The sequence below is a fragment of the Ochlerotatus camptorhynchus genome, unplaced genomic scaffold (assembly GCF_037179485.1).
Source record: "Ochlerotatus camptorhynchus isolate MF236.1 unplaced genomic scaffold, CSIRO-AGI_Acam_v1.1 ptg000302l, whole genome shotgun sequence".
NCBI lineage: Eukaryota > Metazoa > Arthropoda > Insecta > Diptera > Culicidae > Ochlerotatus > Ochlerotatus camptorhynchus.
The window spans coordinates 1,792,869-1,808,778 of NW_027040790.1; the positions used below are offsets into that span (position 1 = coordinate 1,792,869).

Consider the following 15,910-nt stretch of genomic DNA (forward strand, 5'->3'; position numbering starts at 1 on the left):
TCGTGCAAACACGCTCAACTTCTCACCTCTCTCCAGGGAACGATAAAGTACATTTAATTTGCCGTTCCCTAGACTCGACCTCGCTGCCATGTACCGAAGTAGTAGTATGTACCTACTTCTTCGAACAACTCTGGCGCAATCGATTTATAAAATATTGAACTTTCAAACAGAAATACACTGCACTCGTTCAACTCAGTCTTTACTTTCTTCGTTGTCGTCGTTTTAAAGGCCTCTTAGTCGAAACGGTGCAGCATTTAGATATTTTTTTTTTGCTTCTTTTCGATTTCTCTACACCGAGTCCAACGAATGGCAAAGTTTGTCTGCAAAGGTCCCGTTCCTCTCACTCCACAACAACAACATCAACAACGACAAGTTGAAAACGTGCGACAAAACCGGTTCTGATCGATGCGATAGTTCATTCCGTTCGAACCGGCAAACCTGTAGCATAAATTAAGACCCACGTCTTGTAGCGAGACTATGTAATATACGGAACGAAAACATAGTCAAGCAAAAGGGCAATAACACCAATATGCACGTACCCGTAAACATCCCACCGTGATGCACTGGTGTTGGATAGGGTTAGCTGGGGTTGATGTTTGACTTCGATTGGCACATCCTGGAAATCAGAATGAGATTTTTTTTTATGTTTTAAGAATTGTGTCATTTTAAATAAATAAATTATAGCATTATTACATCATTAAATTCAATGAAACTTTGCCTCAATCTACCCTACAGAACAAGCAAACACTATCAAAGGCCAGATGCGAAATTATTGCTTTTAAAGCCCACAGCAGCCGGTCGGCAGGAGGCTTAACGATGGGATTTGTTTGTTTGTATGCCAATCCAGTCCCCTGAACCAACGATTTGTGTAACAGCAGCCTATACCACAATTTTCTTTCTCTTAGCTTTTTTGTTTATGCGATCGAATGTATGTGTGTGTGTTAGTGATTTAGTTTTATTCTTATGTTTTCGGACTGATGTTTATCTCAATCTCTTCAGTTTTGTTTTTGATGACTGCGGCTGGATGGCTGGCTACAATTGCGACCATCATGATGGAGAGAGGTGGTGGTGTCCCGTGCATACTGAGTAGGACCTCTAGGTCCTACCAGTTGCGACGCAGCGTTTATTGGGAGGAGAAGCAGAACAAACGAGGTAGTTTTATATCCTGCTCCAAAACGGTCTGCGCGAGCTATTTGTTGCCTTTGTTTGCCGAGCCGAGATCGAGACTGCAAGAGAGTACGCTAGCATAAAAAAAAAGATCAGGTTTCAGCAACAGCCAGAGAGCGGAGAAAAGCCAGATCCAGGTGAAAGGAAATGGTTTGTAATAAAGGCGATTTAGGAAAATAACAATTGGCAAAAAATGGAAACTAGACTGGAACCGACAAACCTGACCAACATTCAAAAGCAGTGACTTCCAAACTTGTTGATTGCGACCACTTTTAGAAACGAACACCGAAAAACACCAAAAAAGCCCACCAAAGGCTTAAATGTCTGAACCATGTAAACATTTCCTTACATCAATATAAAGTTTAATTCGCCAAAACAGCCAAAAATAAGCAAAGAGTTGCGAGGGGTGTGTTGGGAAAACGGTAATTTAACACCACACGCCACCCCCGGTAAGCGTTTGACGATGGACTTAGAGAATGATCTAAAACACATCACTCGAGTCAGTCAGAAAAGGCTGGTTCTACTCAAATCAGGATTTTACCCCTTACCGGAACATATCTAACATTGCAAGCATCCACAATCAAATTCCATAATGACCGTTGCTATCAGTTAAGCCCATCGCTTCTAAATCAACATGAATCGACAGCCAAGCACAATCCACTTAATTTACCCTCAGAAGTAGTTCACATTCCTAATGGGCATCCATCTCATCGTAGCAGCAACAACTCGTTCATTTGCGGTGCACTTAGGCCCGGAATGCGTTCGATATCTTCAAATCAAAATACCTCCACGTGTTGTGAAATGCTTTACTTTACCAATACCAACCACACTAGGGGCTCCCGTTTCCATCGAGCCAAGCGAGCCGAACAAGCTGAGCGAGGGTCTTCAATCACGATTTATCGGCCGTTACGGTATGCTGCCAAATCACAATGGAATCATTGAGGTCCACATCGGGTGCATGTTAGCTGCCATCTCGCCGACATCAGAGCGTGGACAGCGAGTGTCCTACACTCGAACGTCGACGCACGACATAACGACCCGATTAACGTGACATAATACCATTCCTCCATATATACATACCGAAATTCAACTGCTCACTCGGCGAAGCCCATGGAACTCGGCGTAGAACGTGACGATGTAATCTGATATATGCGCAATGTTTCCAATATAAATTTAGTTCCGGTGCGCTTTTTCCTAGAGCGCCCTTTTCAAGTTTTCATCTGTCAGCTTTGCATTGTTCCGTTGCGTTGGTGGACGGTGAAATATCAATGGTCAGTTTGTAAATTTTCGGCATTTTTTTCCTACACACCAGACTGTGACGCGTCGTGCTTCTTTTTCTTCTTTGGCTATTACGTTTCAATTGTAAATTTACGCCTTCCCTCAATTTACTGGTCACTAAGCACATTAACAGTAGTTCATTGAGAGCTTTCTAAACCTTTACCCATTTTTGCGTTCGTTTATGGTGTGGCAAGCATTTTCCAACACGAAAAACGTGTAGAAAAGACCGACAATCGAACCCGTCGCTTCCAGGATGGGCACCAACTGAGCTAATGCAGACCCCTTGTGACGAGTCCAAAAAACTAGTATATAAATGCATAAATCTGCTCCGCCACAGATCTCGGCTCAGAGTTTAATGAAAGTTACTGGTTGGAAATGTGCTAGACAAGTGCTAGATTTTAAGTTGACGGTGTTTGGTTGAGCATGAAAATAGTTTTTGTTTGGTTTAAACCAGTTTTAGGAAAGTGTTCATGACCATGCAGCCATGGCGGGTTTTTCAAGCTTGATATGTTGTGACACGTATGATACAATAGACGTCCGCTAAGTGAAAAGCCGTTAACTAAAATGTCGTTTAACTGATAGTCCACTAGTTGAAACAAGATTCAGGTAAAAGACACTTATCTGTTAAAATTGTGCATTTCAAAACGTCACAACGAACCAAATGAACACTGGTTTAAAAATGAAATGATTTTCAGTTAGCGAATGCCGTTCGCTTAGTTAAAAGCAAACGTTGCGTGTGTTCGGCATGCTTTTAGAATAATATATGCTTGAAATTAGACGCTTCCATACAATGAACTATTTCGTTTTTGACAATCAAATCCCAACTGGAATTTAGAGCTTCTTATAGTGCTAAGATCTAAGATCCTATAGCGCTAAGATCAAATTTCCGTCAAACTAAGCAAAACCCGCGCTTTACCTCTCTTTTTCGAACGGATTTGAACTAGAAAATAGAATTTTTTCTATCAAAGATGCCTTACCGTTAGAATCACAAATTGTTGAGCGGTTGTTAAAAATCTAATACTGCTTCTTTATTCCAGCTCCGTCATATGAGTTTCAATTGACCAATCGCGACAGTTTATCCGGAAACCCGTCCTCGTGCATAATCTGCCATAGCTGATCTCGATCGATTGTGTCGTATACGGAAATCAATGATCAAATTATCAATTCGCGGCATTTCTGCAAAACCTGCCGAATCGCGAAAATTTGGTCCGTGGTAGGCTGGCAAACGGCTGGACAATGCGTACCATTGATACTTCGCGTATTTGCAGGTATAAAATAGATCCCACTAGCGGTCCTTAGCCTCTTGTCCAGTAACTCCTATCCCTACCTCCCCGCGGTGCCGGCTGGGGTACGAGCAACCATAGGGAAGATCGGGTAACCAACCCCGGTGGGACCTTGGTCGTATGTTGACAGGGAAGGGGGGGGGGACTTCTCTCTCCAGAGAGTGCAGTCTTCGAGCGTCTGTTCACCATGGAGGTGCGGCTCAAAACGGAGTCTGTTCTCCATGTTAGGAGCGGCTGATCAACGTCCTGGTGTCAGCGTGGGACTCTAAACAGTGCTGTGCACGATGGTCGGTCCTCCGGCGAGACAATGGGGGTTGGTGCAGGCCCTACAAACCAGCCGTAAAAAAACAAAAGTACAGGAAGCAAGCAATGTAAATACGGACCGGAACAATCGGCATAGACCCAAGCAACGGAAAAGGACTAACGATTGGAAACTCGGAACATGGAACTGCAAGTCTCTCAATTTCTTGGGAAGTACACGCATTCTTTCCGATTTATTGAGGGTCCGCAAGTTCGACATCGTAGCGCTGCAGGAGGTTTGCCTGAAGGGATCGTCGGTACATACGTATAGGGATGGTTATACCATCTACCAGAGCTGCGACAATACACATGAGCTGGGTACAGCTTTCATCGTGATGGGCGAAATGCAGAAGCGCGTGATTGGGTGGTGGCCAATCGATAGCAGAATGTGCAAGTTGAGGATCAAAGGCCGTTTCTTCAATATCAGCATAATCAACGTGCACAGCCCTGACTTAGTAAGTGACGATGATGATAAAGACGCTCTTTACGCGCAGCTGGAACGGGAATGCGACAGCTGCCCAAGCCATGAAGTCAAAATCGTTATCGGAGATCTTAACGCTCAGGTCGGCCAAGAAGATTAATTCAGACCGGCTATAGGAAAGTTCAGCGCTCACCAGCTAACGAACGCCAACGGCCTTAGACTCATCGATTTCGTCGCCTCTAAGAACATGGCCTTTAGAGTGATGCAACATTTTAAATTTTCGCTCCACAATACTTAAACGATTCCAAATCGGATCCTGACTAACCTCTCAAAATTTGAACCCATTTCTTAAAAAACTGAGATGGTACAAACCATTTGAAGTTTGTATGGAAATTATTATGGTAAAACCAAGATTTTTGTTCATGTCTATCTAATAATTTACCATATCGGTCTGCTTCAAAAGCTTTCAACTGTACTTGTAGGAAATTTTCTCAGCTACAACTTTGCTGAAGACCATTTTTTTTATTACACAGATAAAAATTCTGAATTTTAATTGTGATGTAAACATTCATTCAGATAAACTTGAATTTCATTTCACGTAACCGAGCAACTTGTTAACAATGTTGTTTACAAAGATGGACTTTTGTATACAATATTTGCTATATTGCATGAAATGTCTCAGAACTTTACATGATATATAATGTAAACTTATATGATATGTGACGCTCCATTTATGTGCATCATACTGAACAGAAATTTACACTACTTTTTCGAACTGTGTAAATTCAAGGATCGAAAGTTATCAATGGTTCAATGCGCTGATGTCTTATTATCATACTCAATCAACTGCTCAGCAGGCAACATTGGTGTTTATGGGGCGTTGAATAGGACACAAAAATTATGGCTACTATGTCACACTGCAAAATACATTGTTGCCTACAGAGCAGCTGCTTGATCATGTCATAAGTTTACCAATCTCTTAAATAATTAATAACTATTTTCTGTCTCGTTTTACATAGAAATGATCTTCAGCAAAGTTGTAGCTGAGAAAATTTTCTATAAGAATAGCTATCGAGCTGTTTTGCAGCTCAATATGGAAAAAGACTAGTAGGCAATGAACAAACAGTTGAGATTTCCCATAGTAATTTACAGTCATCATCAGTCTAATGGCCATACGTAGTACCTACTTCTAGCATAGCGTCTCATATCGGTACACCTGGAGATCACCGCAGTAGACAGATCGACTACGTTTTGATTGACGGAAGGCACTTCTCGGACATTATCGACGTCAGGACCTATCGTGGCGCAAATATCGATTCGGACCACTACCTTCCAATGGTCATGGTGCGCCAAAAACTTTCCGTTGCCAACAACATTTGGTACCGACGCCCGCCACGGTACAGTCTGGAGTGACTGAAGCTGCCCGAAGTCGCAACTGAGTACGTGCAATGCCTCGACGGAGCGTTTTCTGATGAGCTCACCGAAGCCCCTTTTGAGGACTGCTGGAGCAACGTAAAAGCAGCCATTAACAGCGCTGCTGCAGGTGCCGTTGGGTTCGTGGAGTGGAATCGATGGGACGATTGGTTCGACGGAGCGATAAAAACAGAAGTGAAGACAGCAAACCCATCTATTCCGGGATAAAAAGCGCCGCCTGGAAGAGCTGCAGTGCGAAGAAATGCAGCAGCTGTATCGTTCTCAAGAAACACGCAAGTTCTACAAGAAACTCAACGCATCCCGCCAAGGCTTTGTGCTGCGAGCCGAAATGTGTCGGGATAAGGAAGGGGGTATCCTAACGGACGAACGTGAGCTGATTGAAAGGTGGAAGCAGCACTACGATAAACATCTGAACGGTGCAGAGGCGGAGGACCAAGGCGGCAGGAGGAATGGCTTCGTCGGTACAGCGGATGAGAGGGGACATGCCAGCTCCCACGATAGGTGAAGTTAAGGATGCTATCCGACAGCTTAAGAACAACAAAGCAGCTGGGAAAGATGCTATCGGAGCGGAACTTATCAAAATTTGCCCGGATAAGTTGGCCACTTGTCTGCACCGACTGATAGTCAGTATACGGGATACAGAACAGCTACCGGAGGAGTGGAAAGAGGGAGTAATATCAACAATCAATACGAAACTAACGATTTTAAATTGGCTCACTACTTGACTAGCCTATTGGTCCCAAGCAAACGATTAACGTACCCCATTCTAGTCGAAATTCTACTACTACAAAATGTTTGTTTTGATTCGCTATGAAAATTTGACAGATAAAATGAGGGGTTAGTGGATATTCATATGTTTTGAGGGGTGAATCGATTAGCTTGGGACCGAAGACAGTACCAGAGCTGAGCCAAAAAGTTGAGCACGTTATTTCGGGACCTTCTAGTCTTAGGGTTACCTCTATGGTAATATGCCCAGTAGAGTGATGCAAAATTTGAAATTTTCGCTCCACAATACTTAAACGATTCCAAATCGGATCCTGACAAACCTTTCAAAATTTTAACCCATTTGGTGAAAAACTGAGATGGCACAAACCATTTGAAGTTTGTATGGGAATTACTATGGTAAAACTAAGATTTTTGGTCATGTCTATCTAATAAATCACCATATTGATCTGCTTCAAAAGTTTTCAACTGTACTTGTAGGAAATTTTTCCAGCTACAACTTTGCTCAAGGTCACTTTTTGATTAAATGCAAGGATCGAAAGTTATCAATGGTTCAATGAGCTGATGTCTTATGATCATGCTCAATCAACTGCTCAGCAGGCAACATTGGTGTTTCTGGGGCGTTGAATAGGACACAAAAATCATGGCTACTATGTCACACTGCAAAATACAGTGTTGCCTACAGAGCAGCTGGTTGATCATGTCATAAGTTTACCAATCTCTTAAATAATTAATTACTTTTTCCTGTCTCGTTTTACATAGAAACGATCTTCAGCAAAGTTGTAGCTGAGACAATTTTCTATAAGAATGGTTATCGAACTGTTTCGCAGCTCAATATGGAAAAATACTAGAAGGCAATGAACAAAAGTTGAGATTTCCCATAGTAATTTACATGTAAAATTCAAATGACTTGTGCGAAGTTTGTTTCTAACCAAATGAGTTGTAACTTTGGGAGGCTAATCAGGACCCGATTTGAAACCATTTAAGCACTGTGGAGCGAAAAAGTCAAATTTTGCATCAGTCTAATGCCCAGTATATAAAAAGGTGACAAACTAGAATGTGAGCAGTATCGAGCGATATTCTTAACGCGACCTTCAAAGTGCTTTCCCAGATCATCTTTCGCTGTTTATCGCCGCTAGCAAGCAAATTTGACGGAAGTTATCAAGCCGGTTTTGTGGACGGGCGGTCGACAACGGACCAAATCTTTCCGTTGCGGCAGATCCTCCAAAAGTGTCGTGAATATCACTACGCACCACCTATTCATCGATTTCAAGGCCGCTTATGATACTATTGACCATGAAGAGCTATGGAAGATTATGGACGAGAACGTTTTTCCCGGGAAGCTGACCAGACTGATCAGGGCTACGATGGATGGTGTACAGTGCTTTGATATCAGGTGCGTTATCGGACTCGTTTGAAACTCGCAAAGGACTTCGACAAGGCGATGGTCTTTCCTGCCTCCTGTTCAACATTGCGCTTGAAGGTGTTATGAAACGTGTGGGCTTTAACGTGTGGGGCACGATCGAGAAGGTTGGATTAGAGGTGAATACGTCCAGACAAAGTATCTGTTAGCTGGAGGAACCGAGCAGGATAGGGCTCGCATAGGTAGAAGCGAGACAATCGAAGGGGATAAGTTCGAGGTGGTGGATGAATTTGTGTACCTCGGATCATTGGTGACGTCGGATAACCACTCCAGCAGAGAAATTCGTTGGCGTATTATTGCCGGAAGTCGTGCTTACTACGGACTCCACAAGACCCTGAGGTCAGGTAAACTTCACCTCCGTTCTAAATGTACCATGTACAAGACGCTGATAAGACCGGTAGTTCTCTACGGGCACGAGACGTGGACGATGCTCGAGGAGGACCTGCAAGCATTGGGTGTTTTCGAACGACGAATGCTTAGGACCATCTTTGGCGGGGTATGGAGGCGAAGGATGAACCACGAGCTGGCGCAACTCTATGGCGAACCCTGTATCCAGAAAGTTGCGAAAGCTGGACGGGTACAATGGGTGGGACACGTTTTAAGAATGTCGGAGAACAATCCCGCAAAAATGGTGTTTGCCTCAGATCCGCTCAGACAACCAGAATGCACGTATATTCAAAGTTGTTTTCATGATATACAAACATATATACAAACAAACAATTCGTATAGAATGCAAAGATATGGCTTATACGTACAAAAGTGGAGGCCATATACGTGCCTATTTTAATTTAATTTAAAGCGAGTTTGTTTAACATCATATACGATTTGATCTGTAATAACAAATTCATTTTGATACGTCTTACGATGTAATCCAACTTAATTACTGATACAGTACGACGGAAAAATGAGTCATCGCATATAAGTCGAAAATTTGCATTCTATACGATTTAACTTAATCATAATGCAAGGTATGCCATTCTTATATGCGATTTGGACTTAAACTGTAGCAATTTACGATACTGTATGTATATTCTTATACGACTTCTGGTTGTCTGGGCGGCCGGTGCAAGACGAAGAGGAGCACAGCGAGCAAGGTGGTTAGACCAAGAGGAGCAGGATCTTGGAAGTGTGGGACGGTTAAGAAATTGGAGACAAGCAGCCACGAACCGAGTGAATTGGCGTAACATTGTGATGCAGGTGCAATCCTGTGAGATGTCGGACCAGTATAAGGCAAAGGTAGCGCGGGCACCTTTGAATCCCGCGTTGTATTGCCCCACGAACTCTCTTGCAAATGGTGACAGACGGCGGCATAGAATTTGGGAGAGTACCTTGTTGGCGGTGCTCAGCAGTGTGATTGCGCGGTAGTTGCAGCAATCCAACTTGTCGCCCTTTTTGTGGATCGAGCACAAAACACCTTCCATCCACTCCTCCGGTAATATCTCCTCCTCCCAAATCTTGGCAATTACCCAGCTATCTTCTGCACTTCGTGGGAAGAAACCCAATAAGTATGTGTTTCTCATCAACTGCAACGAGACAGGTGTTTTCCCATGCAGCGCTCTAGCTAGTGCTTCACCACCGTATTTTCACTTGGTAGTTGATCTATACCAGTTGCTTTGTTGTTCTTTAGCCGACCGATCTCCTCCTCAAGTTCTTAAAGATCAGGGGCCGGTAGCATGTCGTCTTCTGCGGGTGCTCCAAGGTCTGTTGCCGTGCCACCTTTGTTACCTTCCAAGTCCTTGCACATATCGGTCTTCCTTCCTGCTGACGCTTTCTCCTTCGAAAAACCGAGTTTTGTCTGTTTTTTTCCTTGCTTTGTGTTCCGTCGATCTTGTTTTCCGTGTTGAGCACCAATGCTACCGACGCCAGGGAGGCAGCTCTCACACCTGGACCCTGCCTATCGACCCATCATCAACTCATGAACCGGGGACCAACGGCTTTAGATCCATTCCGAAGGTAAGCGTGATCAGACTGATTGAACCCAGGCCTGCTGGGGATGAGAGGTAATCACGCTTACCACTACACCACCGGTGCCACTACAGCGCGCTTGTCCGTATCGCTTTACATTCAATCTCTTGCGGTGTTGCAGCATTCTCGCCCGTGCTGCACCCATCTCCTCTAATAACAGTTTGCATTCGCCGTCAAACCAATATTATTGTACATAGGGGAAATTGCTCTAATTTTGGCCTACGGATCTAAGATTGGGTTCACTTCTAAAAATATGCTATTTATCAATTTTATCCAGACGAACGTGTCATTGAGACGGTACTATTGGATATTTATGGTCGCTATTGAAAATTTAGTCGATTTCAGAATTTATGTATGGGCCCAAATTAGGGGCATTTAGGCCGACATTATATCCATTTCCCTTATTTGTAATTTTTACTTTAGTCAATTGATCAAAATGTTTAAAAATACGGGTTTTAGTTGGAAATAGGGTCAACTATGTCTTCGTCCGCTTTACTCTTCTACAGAATATAGGTGCAATAGAGATTCATTTTTGGCGGGTTGTGAATGAGACGAAAAATTCCGAGATCAATTCAATTCAGCAACCGAATTGTACGCAACAACCAACAAATGAAAGGTGTAATGGTCTCACACACGGAAACAAATCCGATTCCATTTTCATGAATAAAAAATCATTAAATGAAAAAACTTGCCATCCCATGAAATCGTAGCAATGATTCATGATTTCGGGATGGAAATTCATGATTTCATAATGCAGAGGAATCGAGACCGCTAAAAGCGTTACACGTACTTTGCAAACCGTTTTCATAAACCGCACTACATAGGTATCTCTTATACGTCTTTTGCCTTCCATCTTATACAAGTACCGATAGTCTAGTGGTCAAAGTATGAGTTTAGTGATCTCAAGGTTCTTGTTTCGAATGCAGTCTTATGCATTATTTTATTATTTTTACATTTTTTTGGTTTAAAGTTGAACCCATGAATTTATCTCATGATTTCAACTCGGATTATTCATGATTTTGGGAATGATTGCTGCGTTACGCAAAAGTTGTTCATGATGTCATGAATATTATTCATGGTGTATTTTCATAACATGAAAATACGCTGTGGTCATGAAATCATGAGTCATTTTTCTCATTTTGGAGATCGGATTTTTTTCCCGTGCAAAACGCTATTGATTATTCTTAGAATCGGTTAATTGTAAAGTTCCGGAGATATGCTCAAAACAAGGTCGAAGAAGCACATATTTAGGGAACTAAGTCATGTTTCTCGGCAACCACTCAACAGAATTGAACGGAACAACCACCAAAGGAAAGGCATCATGGTCTCATAGAATTTGAATATTTTTGGAATTGGTCAACTGGTTTCAGAGATATGGCCGGAATGTGTATGGGCCATGAGGCTCTAACCGACCTGAACAGTGTTAAACCCATCATTCGATACTTCAAATCACATGAGAGTTCAAAAACAAAATTAATAGTGGTTATATTGAGGGTAGATCACATTTTCGTGGTAGGTTACGGGACGTAAGATCTACCACCAAATCCTAGTCCTGACTACTTCAAACTAGGGGAGCAGGATTTTTCAAAAATCAAAGGAACACATCCTTGTTCTTGTTATTATTTATGCTTCGTTGATAGTGACAAGACTCTGTTTTGTCCACCGAGGATGATCTTGAAACAAGAAAAAAAAATAGGTAGTTAGTGTTCATCTAAGTGATTCCTAATCTTCTATTCGATGTTCTCTAGTTTGAAGTGGTTAAGACTAGGGTTTTCTTTACACATGGTTATTATCGGTGTCATTGCTAAATTTTGTTACTAAGAAATCCAATTTTTACTGACAAAAGGGCGTGCCTTAGCGGGACCTTTCAATTAGAATCGATTCCTTGCAATGAAGGCAAGAATGACAACTGTATCAAAACTGAATACTTCATCATTTCTCAATAGTGATGGAGTATTTAATACAACATGTACTAAACTAAGGACACGGGATATGCTACAATAGATCAAATTACTGGTCGCAGTGGTTGTATGTCCCGAGCAGAGGAAAAAAAAAACCCGAAAATATAATCGACTGGATCGGAAATCTAACTGCCTCCGTCAGCAAGGTGTGTCACGGCTATATTGGCACTGGATGACGGGAAAGAAATGAGGGAGATAGAATGACGCTAGATTCACACAATAATATTAAAGCAATTTCGTTCTCTTTTTCTTTTCAGGTAAGCCATAAAAGCAGGAAATTTTCGCCTACTTGTCTCGGTAGTCTGGTAAGTTGAGTATTGATTTGAGCTAAAACTGATTTAAGTTATAAACTTAATTGGATAAAGATTGTTTCAGGAAGTATTACCATTCGCAATCAGTAAATGCAAATCTATCCTCTTTGAATATTGATACATTCGTGATAAGGCACCAGGGGTAGAGAACCGCACACAGCACAGACGATGAATCCAACAGCGCTGCAATGCCCAAAATGAAATAGACCTGCAGTGTAGAGTTGCACAGTAGATCTATAATTTTTTTTCCCAAGATATTCAGATTTGGCTAGTCAAGCAAGTTTTAAAATAAACTTCGGTGTAAATTCGATGTGGTGGTTTGTTTTGATGTGCGGGGCTCGGTAGCCTAGTGGCAAACGTTTTTGCTTACTGAGCAGAAGATAGTGGGTACTGTCCAATGTGGTCAGTTCTACGAGTTTATCCGTAGATCTAAAGATTTTTATATTTACTACGGATCTACTGACCAAACATAACGTTCTATGGATTTTCCCATTTTTTTTTTTATTTTTTTGCCGAAGAAATTATACGGATTATTATAAAGGGAAAATTCTCATGATCAGAACATATGCAGTATTCCTCCCATTTGATTTGCAACCAAAATGATTGAGGCCTTATAGCATACCCCAAGTCACCAACAAGCCCACCAATTAATCTTTTAGCGATTGTTCTGAGATTAGAATTCTTATATGGTGAACTCACGATGATAAAGTTTTCGACCGATGATATTACATGAAATTCGTATGCTTTTGCGAACAAGCGATATCGTTTACTTCATACAATACTAACTCTAAAAAATACAATTCGGTTAATTGTTTCAGTTATATCTTTTTTCCCTTGTCGTGGATATTTACCACTATGACCAGTGCTTTGTTCTATTGTGTTCTATCCTCTTTTTGTTGTTTGCCGTGTGTTTGATGATCAACCACTATTGGTAGAGTGATCTTCACCATTGATTATCGGCATTATTCCATCACGGAAATGCACTTCGAATGAAGTTTACAACTTTATTGGGCATGCTAGTCCAGATTTCTCCAGGTACGGTGAGTCCTGCCTCGTTTATTTAATAGTGCAACGCAATCACACAATAAAATTTCAGAGCTTTCACTCTCCAAATTACAGGAGTGGCATCTATCATCACTAAGCTTTTCAACATGTCTTGTCATCACTTTATTCACAATTGCAGTGTCTTCGCAGATCTCAGGAACTTTAGACTTTCCTTCATTTTCCTCAGTTTTTTCATCGCTATTTCCGATTTCTTCATCCGCCTCCTTTGTTGGAATATTTTCCTTTATAACAGCACTACCAAACTTGTAGTCAGGGTTGCTTCCACTCACCTGCTATAAAATTTTTTTTTTCGGTATTATGCAATCATTAGATGTTATAATTATATGTTGTACTAGTAAGTAACAAGAAAGGGTGTAAAGCATGTGTTTGTCTCATAAAACCTGTCAATTTCGCTTTCAGAACGTCACAATGAGCGATCTTATGATTCGTGAGCGTTCACTCCGAGTGAGCTCACGAGTCGTAAAATCACTGATTGTGACGCACTGAAAGCAATATTGACAGATTTTATGTGTCAAACATATACTTCATGACCTCTTCTTGTAACTTACAAGTACTAATTAGCATTATACTATTTCATGATTCAATAATTCCGAAAAACATTTTTTTTATAGCAAGTGAGTGGAAGTAACCCTGCTTGTAGTCCACAGTAAATTTATATTCTTCCAGGGTTTTCATGGAAATTTCATCAACAGTGAATACGAGTTCAGTATGATGCTGTTTGACGATATACCTTTTGAGGATTCGCCAGGCATCAACCATTAACCCTTCATTCTGGCTTTCCACCAAAGTGAGAATATCCTCAGTGCTATCCTCTGCACTTCGTGGTAAGAAACCCAATAAAGTTTCAGGTCGAGGTATGTGTTTCTCGTCAACTGCAACGAGGCAGGTGTTTTCCCATGGTCTGATACTGTGAACTTCAGTGTTTAGCCAGTCAGCCGTTTCCTGATTCTTGCAGATGAGAATCATATATCCGGGTCTGAACAATCGTTTGTTATTGTTGTTTGTGGACCCGTTTAATCCCGAATTTCCTGTTGAGCTTGACGATTGATGAAAAAATCCTGCTCTCAGCGGTCAGCATACGGTGGTAAATTCAGCAGGTCATTCCAAGAAAGATAGCGCAGTGCGTATCTGTCGACTTTGCGTTGAACAGCTTCAAATCGTGCGCTCCATACTGCTTGGTAGGGAGTCCAGACACCTCACGCGAATTCCAGTAGTGAGCGAGTACCAATGAACACTAAAGGTCTTTACAACACAGCGGATCATGGAATTCCTTAGATATCTTGAACATGAATCCAATCCATGAATTAAATCGTCAGTAATTATCGATCGTGGTTGAGAAGTGGCGAGTGTACGTGAGCTTTTCATCCAACATGACACTGAAGCCTTTAACGTGATCGACACGTTGAAGTGACGGAAACCAATTACGCAGCACTTTGAGACGCACAGGACCATAAAATTACGTTCACACCAATCATTGAAGATTTCCAGAAGCTTGTGTAGTTCAATGTGCAGTGTGCAATGTGGTCATGGATACTTGATATAATCACCATTGCACTTGTTTTGAGGTGTCGTATGAAGGGTTTTGGTTCAAGTCAGGAACTGGTCACTTCCCCTGGGGTACACGGAACACGTCTGGATGTGTCCAGTTCGGTCCTACGCGCCCAATATGACCAGCATTGGCCTTGTTTTTGAAGTCTCGTGTGATTTGAGGTATGACATGATGGGTTTAACACGTTTCAGGCCGATTATGTTCTCAGGACCTGTTTTTACTGGAACATGTTTCGGCCATATCTCGTTATCATGTTATATGGAACCATGGTGTCATTCATTTTGGCGGTTGTTGCATCCAATTTGGTTCTGTGGCTACCGAGAAACGCGCCTCTCAAATTATGTTCACATAAACATAAAGGGTGTCCACAGTTAAATTGCATCACTTAGAAGTAGTCGCCAAAAATAAGCCTCTCAACCAATTGTTATGAAATGTTCTGGGAATGTAATACTATATAAAGGCTTGGTTTACGTATCTTTGTTTCACTCTTTTTCTTCACCAAATCCAAATGCCCGAACTTTATTCTTAATAGGTAAATAGGTCCCATAATCGGTTAATATGTCCCATAAGGTTTTGTACAACGGTTGATTCGACATTTTTTCTGCTTCAACCATGATTTCAACATTACGGAGTCCGTGCTTCATTATAGGCCAGTATCTTTCGATCGGCCGCTACTACGTTGTGTTTGGAGGATTGAGATCGAAGTTGGCACGAAGTTGACCCCATTCTTCTTGTACCACTCCAGAACGTCCTTGGAGTAGTTAGGGGCTGTATATAAACTACTTAGACCTATTTTTAAAGGTTTTAGACCCCTTCCCACATTTTAAATTTGTCAATATCCCCCTCTAAAGAGTTAACGTAATTTAAAAACAGCCCCTTACAAGATCTGGCCAAAAATATGTAGGAATGTTGTGAGATTTGAGAAACGGCAGCAGTCGTTTTCTTCAGGCACTCATTCATTTGGCCATTTACGGTTGTATTGTACACGAACAAATTGCCTGACAAACCATGAATTTCTTTATGAACTTTG

The 15,910-nt window shown here is 41.7% G+C and overlaps 1 long non-coding RNA gene across 5 annotated transcripts in view; it reads left to right on the forward strand.

Annotated features, from left to right (window-relative positions):
* Nucleotides 1-15,910, forward strand: part of LOC135707044 (uncharacterized) — a 268,313-nt gene that overhangs the window by 184,327 nt on the left and 68,076 nt on the right. Inside the window, exon 3 of one of the 5 annotated variants that reach the window (XR_010518203.1) lies at nucleotides 12,213-12,280. The exons of the other annotated variants lie outside the window; for them this stretch is intronic. This is a non-coding gene — a long non-coding RNA (uncharacterized LOC135707044). Of the gene's footprint in view, nucleotides 1-12,212; nucleotides 12,281-15,910 lie in introns of those variants that run through there. 5 annotated transcript variants of the gene reach the window in all.